The sequence below is a fragment of the Bubalus bubalis genome, chromosome 2, assembly GCF_019923935.1.
Source record: "Bubalus bubalis isolate 160015118507 breed Murrah chromosome 2, NDDB_SH_1, whole genome shotgun sequence".
In the NCBI taxonomy this organism is placed as follows: Eukaryota; Metazoa; Chordata; class Mammalia; order Artiodactyla; family Bovidae; genus Bubalus; species Bubalus bubalis.
The window spans coordinates 165,010,116-165,018,591 of record NC_059158.1 but is presented as its reverse complement, the minus strand read 5'-3'; the positions used below and the strand labels follow the sequence as shown (position 1 = coordinate 165,018,591).

Here is an 8,476-nt window from a genome sequence, read left to right as displayed (position 1 = left end):
GCTGCTGCTGCATCACTTCAGTTGTGTCCGACTCTGAGTGACCGCATAGACAGCAGCCCACCAGGCTCCCCCATCCCTGGGATTCTCCAGGCAAGAACACTGGAGTGGGTTGCCATTTCCTTCTCCAATGCATGAAAGTGAAAAGTGAAAGTGAAGTCGCTCAGCCATGCCCGACTCCTAGCGACCCCATGGACTGCAGCCCACCAGGCCCCTCCATCCATGGGAGTTTCCAGGCAAGAGTACTGGAGTGGGGTGCCATTGCCTTCTCCAATATAGCATCATATTTTCAATCAAAACCTTAAGGACAAAGTTGTTATCTGAGATTAAATCAATGCAAGAGTGTCAAGGGGAGTTTTCTGTCCACTGCTTTTAAACCGAGGCTTCCCAGGTGGCTCGGTAGTAGAGAATCCTCCTGCCAATGCAGGAGATGTGGGTTTGAGCCCTGTGCTGGGAAGATCCCCTGGAGAAGGAAATAGCAACCCACTCTAGTATTCTTACCTGGGAAATCCCACGGATAGAGGAGCCTGTCAGGCTACAGTACACACGTTCACAGAGTTGGACACGACTGAGCGACTAAGCATGCACGCCTTTTAAATTTGCATTCTGTTAATATTATTGGCAAGTATTAGGATTAAATGAAAATTTAAAAACATGTGCTGAAATATAATAAAGGTGAAAAGTGATGAGAACACAAAAAGCTTAAACATTAATTTGTCATGTACTTAACACTGACATGAGACGTAATTTTTCAGTTGTCAGGATGTCAGTTCGAGCCTTGCTGCTCTCTTGTGCACAACAAAAGTGACATGGCCGTGGAGAAAGAAAAGCAGAAGTGCAAATGATGATGAATTGCACCACATGTAATTTATATATCCAAGGTTTACGCTTTGTATGCTTTGGAAGGTAAGAACACAGCATAAGACAGACCATGACAAGGGACAGTCGGGTTATATTGCTTTGTGTGTTTATTTTTTCAAGTCCATTTTCAGCCCTTAAAATAAGCATAGTAGATTTACAATTTTAATCCTAGAATTGTGGTAAAGTCAAATGTTAAACTACAGAAAGGATATCCTAATAGTATAAAAGTTAGTGAAGATTTTGACATGTCTGGAAAGTCAAAGCAAAATTCCCATCATTGTTTCTCCTTTTCAGTCGTTTTAGAAGACTTGCTGCTCCTGGGTCTCCCTGGGAAGACAGATACCTTGGGAGCAACGTTCATAGGTAAGAGACAGCTAGGAAATAGGCCTAGAGAAGTGAAAGTTGTAGGGAGAATGAAAGCTGATTGGAAAGTGATATGATTGAGAGGATGATGGTAGTATAGGTACCAGATACAGATGACAGAAAGGCTACTGTGTAAGTGCTGATGGTACTGGTGCCACCAAGGAAAGGATCAAGCAAACCAGATATGATGGTGGCTGCAGGAATGAAAGTCAAAACACAGGGTTAGAAATTAACCATGGAACAATTCATGTCGGTGTTGTGCCAAATACTTTACCTCCATTGTTTGTCTTAATCCTCATGTTAGCCTTGTGAAGCTGGTATTATTATTAACCTGATTTCACTGATGAAAATAAATGGTACATTTATTGATACAACAGACATGAACTTGGGCACGCTCCAGGAGATGGTGAGGGACAAAAAAGCCTGGCATGCGGCAGTCCATGGGGTCTCGAAGAGTCAGACACAACTAGGTGACTGAACAACAACAAAAATTGATACATTGCAGAATTTGCTTTAGAATCCAGGTGCTCTGATTCCAGCGCAGGCATGCTTAACCACGGTGCTATTTTCTTTCATAGTTTAAAACTTTAGTGTATAGGTAATGCAATCACTGTTTGTCTACATGATAGGTTTTCAAAATAATTTTATTTAGTTGTGCTGCGTGGGCTTCTCACTGTGGTGGCTCCTCTTGTTTCAGAGCACAGGCTCTGGGGCTCACTGAGTTGTGCTCCCGGGCTCTAGAGCACAAGCTCAATAGTTTTGGCGCATGGACTTAGTTCCTCTGTGGCACGTGGGATCTTCCGGGACCAGGAATCAAATCTGCATCTCCTGCATTGGCAGGTGGATTCTTTACCACCGAGGCACCAGGGAAACCCTATATGATAGTTTTAATACAAATTAGAAAAGACCAAAGGGTCCTGCCCACCACCAAGGGAAACACAGACTCACAGCTGCATAGTTTAGAGGGCAATTGGCATTTCTGATCAAGGAAGTAGGTTTCCTTCCTTCAAGTAATGACAGCCCTTGCAAGCACACCTGCTTTGGATATCACTTCTATTGACCTCCTCAGCGAGGCATCTCCTTATTGTGCACAGACGTTACAACTACATGAAGGGGTTTAAAAAAATGTGTATTTTATTTTTATCAGTTAAGTCTTATTCACAAGAACTCTACACAGATATTCCCTGTTCCCTTCTCCATTCTGCTCTGTGTTCAGGAAGGCTAACCTTTATGGGATCCATTAATGGGCTTCCTTGCCTTCTGGCTTCCAGTTAGCTTCATCCAATGGAGGTTACCAGCCAGAAATCTGGAGGAAGGAGAAGAGTAAGGCTCGGGTATTTTCTCCCCTGTCTGCCTCTGTATTGAGCCAGCAGCTTGGGTCCTCTCCTAAGGTCTCAGCTTCTCAGACAGCCCTGTTCCAAGGCTTCAGAGGGAATTCTGCCTACAGGTTCTGGTGGCCATTTCTCGTAGCCCTTCTAGTCTGGAAGGGATGCAAACCTGCCTTCTGTTGTTAGTCTCGAGATGCTTCATCATCCTGTGGTCACTCCCTAACTCTGCCCACACTTCTGTAAATAGTCCCTGAATTAAACTCGCCTCAATTTCCCTGTATGAGTGAGCCATCTGTTTCTCGCCAGGACCCTGACTGATACACAGTGGAAACAAACTTTAACTATTTTAAGTGAAAATGGAAATTGGGGAAAGCATGTTAGGAGTCACAGAAAGGCAGGGAGGTGGGAAGATCAGGGTTGGAGAATAAGCAGGAACCCAGGGATCTCTGGAAAGCTGAAGAGCAGAAATGACACTGAAGTCATTCAGTGGGAAGCACCTAGGCCACCCACTGCCACTGCCTGTATGCCCACCAAATGTCCCTGTGTCCTTCAGCCACCAACTCAAGGAGACGGCCCGCTCGCCTGAGTCTACATAATACATCCCCATGTTGAGCTGGGCAGTGGAGAGTGGGCATCAGGCCCCCTTGGCTATTGCGATAGGAAATGGACACCACTACCCACCAAGACCACACTCAACAGTTGAATCCTTTAAAACAAGAAATCAGGAGATGCTAATAGGAAGTACCACCCCCCAAACAAGGACAAACATAACTATAAAAATTAATAAAATAGTGTGAAACTGCCTTAACCATATGAACATCCAAAGCAACTTTTCCCAAAAAATGAAGGTTCATGCAGAGATAAGCACTTCTCAACAAAGTCCCTTAGCAGAGAAGGACAATATCTAAAGTTCTTATACATGAAAAATCTTTATGAGGTTTTAACCTGGGTGAGATATAAAGTTGCCTGTTTCATCTTAACAGGGTGTCCACATTGTCCGTTTCTTAGAACCATCCATTCAGTGGATTGTCTGCCCCAAAACCAGCCATTCAAGAACCAGGAGGTTCAGATACCAGTAACTTCAAATCAACTTATTGGTGGGAATTAATTGATTATATCAACTTGGGGCTAGAAATCGGCCCCAACAATTTAAAACAATAATCTGTAAGTTTCTTAAAGGTAATTCTTCATCTCTACCAGCACTATTGAAAATGTAACAATAAAGAATATAGGTTTACTGTGAACTCAAAACAGCTTATTGAAGAAATTGAAAGATAATACTATTTTATTTGTTGACTGTTGTATCTATAGTTCACACAATTACTAAATGTAGCATAAAATTTAGACTATTTACATTTATAGTCCTTTGGAACTGCATTTTATCTCATCTTCAAAATTAACTTACTTCACAAAGACAGAGCTGAAGAGTTATAAATTTCAACATGCGTTTTACTCATCACGAAAGAAAGAGCAATACATATCCATAATTGTCCCCCAGAGGTTTCTTGATATAGTTACTGTTATCAGTAAGAGGAAATTATTTGTCTTCAAAATAAAATTACATTGACACGATGCCTATAATTTTTAATTGAGAATATGTATTCTGTTAAATTAGGTTTGTCGGTTGTATATATAGACATTTTTATTTTCAAAATATTAATTTACTGGATAAATGTGGAGTAAACAGAACACTGTCCAGGCTAACTAGAAGATTTCCAGAGCTTCCAGTGAGATGATTTTGTTTAGCATGACATGTGATAAAAAATTGAGATGGCTTTTTTATGATACAACAGGCATTTAAGATTTTAATTCAAGATGTAACTTGTTTCCTATGCTCATAGGTCTTACATGCTCTTGTATAGATGATATACATATAAAAAAACAGTAAAAAATAGAAAAGATCTACAGTTTTTATGTCTGTGATTATGTTGTCAATCCAATACTCCTATGACATGTCATCTTATAAAGCAAACATGAATGCTACTGCTCTAAACATGTACAAATTTAATGGCCTACAATACTTACTAGTTGCCTGGTGGAGACAAGGAAGAAAGTAGATTGAGCCCTTCTTTTCAAGGACGTGATAATATCTACAGATCTTTCCCTTCCAATTTGAAGAATGTGCATCTTCCCCTAACACAGCCTTTGCTGTTTAAAGCCAATGAGCAGATCTTTCCAAATAAATTGGTTGGCTGTCAGCTGTTTTAATAAGCAATATCTGCAGAATCAAATCACTAGGTATGATGCAGTGATTAGTGTGGCTTGGTATCCTGGATACCTGGAAATTCATGGCCAAGAAGAAGCTATTGCCTTTCACTGGCTTCTCACAGTCTGTACTGCCCATCTCTAGACTGGGATGTAGAAAAGAGGCTGGTCCACTCAGCCTCCTGGCTTCTCTGACTGCACGTGCTCCCTGCAAATAAATGGAAATGGGGCCACAATTCTCCTGTGTCAGGACACGGTCAGCATAAGTGGGAATACCAACTGGCAGGCATGTAACATCTAGTTGGTTCCTAGTCCCGCGCTCCTTTCTCTGCTGGATCAGGTGGCAGTTGACAGAAAAAGGAATATCCTGAAAGTTCATTTGCTATTTGCAGGGCAGGGAACACGACTGGACTAGGGGCCTACTGCTGCTTTAGAGGGTATTTCATAGGCATTTTGAGGATGTTGATTTTCTAGGAAGGAAAAGCTCTGATTTCTGGACTACAGTGTATAAAAAAGTTATTGCCAAATCCAGCGTGGACCTGTCGTTTCCAAGTTTTGGGGATGGGGGAGGGAGGAAGGACTATATATTATGTGATGGTAGGTCTCATCTGTCTTATTTACCTTACCATCCGATATATGGCAGCCATTAAATAAATATTTCTTAAATAAATGAATAAATAAATGAGCAGTAGAATTTTTTATGGCAGTGGCAGACAAATTCATTTTTAAGAATTTTTCTGGGTCTTTGTGGTTAACAACCTAAAGGGAGACAGTAGAGAGTGATTCTTTTAAATGCAGCTAAATTTTGCTTAAGTAAAACCATAATATGAAAATCTGAGTTCACAAAACAAAAGGAGATAATACGCTTCACAATTACATGGATATATGCTTTAATGCAGGGGGGTTTCCTAAATGCTGGCTTTTAGTGTGGTGTTAATGCTGGTGTTTTCTCAGATTCACACTGAAAGAAGAAAAATCACCTCAATGCATTGTTCTAAAGAACTGTTCTTCATTCACAAACTGATCTTCCTCCATTTCTGTGGTTAAAATACATAAAAAAGCAAAATAAAATAATGAAGCTAGTCTATACTTCCGGTTACTTATTTTCTTTTAATGCTCTTTGTTGTTGCTGTTTTACTGGCTAAGTCATGCTCAACTCTTTTGCGACACGATGGATTGTAGCCTGCCAGGCTCCTCTGTCCTTGGGATTTCCTGGCCAAGAATACTGAAGTGGGTTGCCACGTCCTTCTCTGGGGGATTTTCCCAGCCCAAGGATCAAACTGGCATCTCCTGTGCCTCCTGCGTTGGCAGGGGGATTCTTCACCACTGAGCCACCTGGGAAGCCCTTTAATACTCTTACTTGCCAAATAACACTGGTTCTCTAGTGTTTTAAAAAACTACTTCATTGGTTTCTGAAATCCAAGTAAGATTCATTTTGTAAAAGCATACAGCATTCTTAAAGAAACCTACATATTGAATAAAGGAAGACAGTATAAGCTGGGCCTTAATTACCAAAGATAATAGCAGCCAACAGGTTTTGAGTGACTACTCTGTGCTGAGCACTGCTTTCAGGGTTTTTAAAAATGTATTTATCATCTAAATTTGAGTAGCCCAAGGAAGAAACATTCTTTTTATCTCCATTTCACAGATAAGGAACTCTAGACAAACAGCCTAGCCCTTGCCCCTGAAGACACAGAATACATCCAGTAAAAGAGTAGAAGGGCTTCCCAGGTGGTTCAGTGAAAAAAGAATCCTCCTGCAATGCAGAAGTGGGTTTGATCCCTGGGTCAGGAAGATCCCCTGGAGGAAGGCATGGCAACCTACTCCAGGATTTTCGCCTGGATGATCCCTTGGACAGAGCAGTCTTCTTACATTACAAAGAAACTGAGCCACCTGACACTGCAACCAATACAAAAACATTGGTTGTTAATATCATCTAATGATTATGGAAATGAAGGTTCAATCAGCACACAGATTATAAACTATCCAAGACTCATGTGAAGTGAAGTGAAGTGAAAGTGGCTCAGTTGTGTCCGACTCTTTGCGACTCCATGGACTTTCCATGGAATTCTCTAGGCCAGAATACTGGAGTGGGTAGCCTTTCCCTTCTCCAGGGGATCTTCCCAACCCAGGAATCGAACCGGGGTCTCCTGCACTGCAGGCAGATTCTCTACCAACTGAACTTTAGTAAGGTGAAGTCACTCAGTTGTGTCCGACTCTTTGCGACCCCATGGACTGTAGCCTACCAGGCTCTTCCATCCATGGGCTTTTCCAGACAAGAGTACTGGAGCGGGTTGCCATTATTTAAATCAGAGTCCCTCCCATTGTTAGCTTATCAACAAAATTCTTGACCTATTTTTAGCTTCAGTATTTACATAGATATTGCTTCAAGCAATATCCTTGTTTCTTAAGCTCTGTTTTTTTAGCAAATACCAGAAAACAAAACAAGAAAATGTTTTCAGTGGGGCATTTCAACCAAGTAAGGGGTGAAAGCACAACACTGGTGAATCTAGTTATCAGGATTAAGTTAATTTAGGGAAAATCCAACCTTACAGTGAACAAATCAAAAAGGTATATTCCAGTTCATTTATTAAAAAAAATAAAATAAAAACCCCCAGCGTCCAAATGCTTAAAAAGAATTAAACTTCAGCTTAAAAAAGACATTAAAAATAAAATTTAAAAGTATTAATATTCTATTAATATTCATTCCAACAGGTTCTTACCTAAAATGATATCGTAAACTTTAGTGGGAACTCACATATTCCTCTGCAGTCAGAAATCCAAATATAACAATACAAAGAAGTAAATTAGGATGTAAAATTCATAATGAAGAGCAAAACTGATGAATCAAACTAGACTTTTTGAACGCAATGCCAAACTTTTATTCCCCCAAATTATCAGCAAATTGAAATGAAAGACAAAAATTTTGGCTTTCAAAATGTATCATACCCTTGAAATGGTAAAAACGATTTGGCAGGTTAAGGTTAGGTTTCTATCATTCTATTTTCTATTTAACACCATTTATCAAAATATTGCACTGCGTTAAGGGAGCTGTTATTTCAATGGCAACGAAATACAAATTTTAATACTAGTAAGTTCTAGGTCTCTCAGACAATAGTGAATCAAGAGCTTATGCAGTTTAAGGAAATTTTATGGATTTCCACCCCTCAATCCTGACAGCTGGAGTGTGCACATCCAATCTGAATACCTTGTTAGGCATACAGGACTCTACTTTCTGACACTGCATATATTAATAACTCCTGCACAAACTCTTCTTTCAACTTTCTGGCTTCTGGTCAAGTATCCATCCCTAGTCCACATGCCCTAGAAAAACACAGGAACCAGTTTCAGGACGTGGTTATCCACCTAGCACCCTACGCTCCACCCCGAGACTACCCTCCTCCCGCTCTAACCCAGCCCATCCAGGTCGGCCCAGCTCAGAGGAGCCGAACACTGCCTACTACAGTCCGGCTCCGGCTCTCGGAACTTCCCCCGCCCTCTCCGTCCACGTGATCAGGACCCCGCCCCCTCGCCGGCTCTCCACCAATCAGCAGCCCCCTCACCCAGGATCCGGTCTCCAACGCTCCCCTTTCAAAAAGTCAGCTCACTCCTCCCGCCTCAGTCCCGCCCCTTTCCTACCGCTCCGCCCCGCTGGCCCCGCCCACCTCCCCAAATCCCCGTTCCCTTCCTCCTCTCCCGTTGCCCCCTCCCGCTCACAGGCT

At 41.6% G+C, this 8,476-nt stretch overlaps 1 long non-coding RNA gene across 1 annotated transcript; it reads right to left on the bottom strand.

Annotated features, from left to right (window-relative positions):
- Nucleotides 1-1,565: 1,565 nt before the first annotated feature.
- LOC123332194 lies at nt 1,566-5,901 on the bottom strand. Its single transcript, XR_006548969.1, has 3 exons — nt 4,575-5,901; nt 2,448-2,527; nt 1,566-2,095 (listed from the first exon to the last, which is right to left on the bottom strand). It is a non-coding gene; the product is annotated as an uncharacterized LOC123332194 (long non-coding RNA).
- Between the last annotated feature and the right edge of the window lie 2,575 nt (nt 5,902-8,476).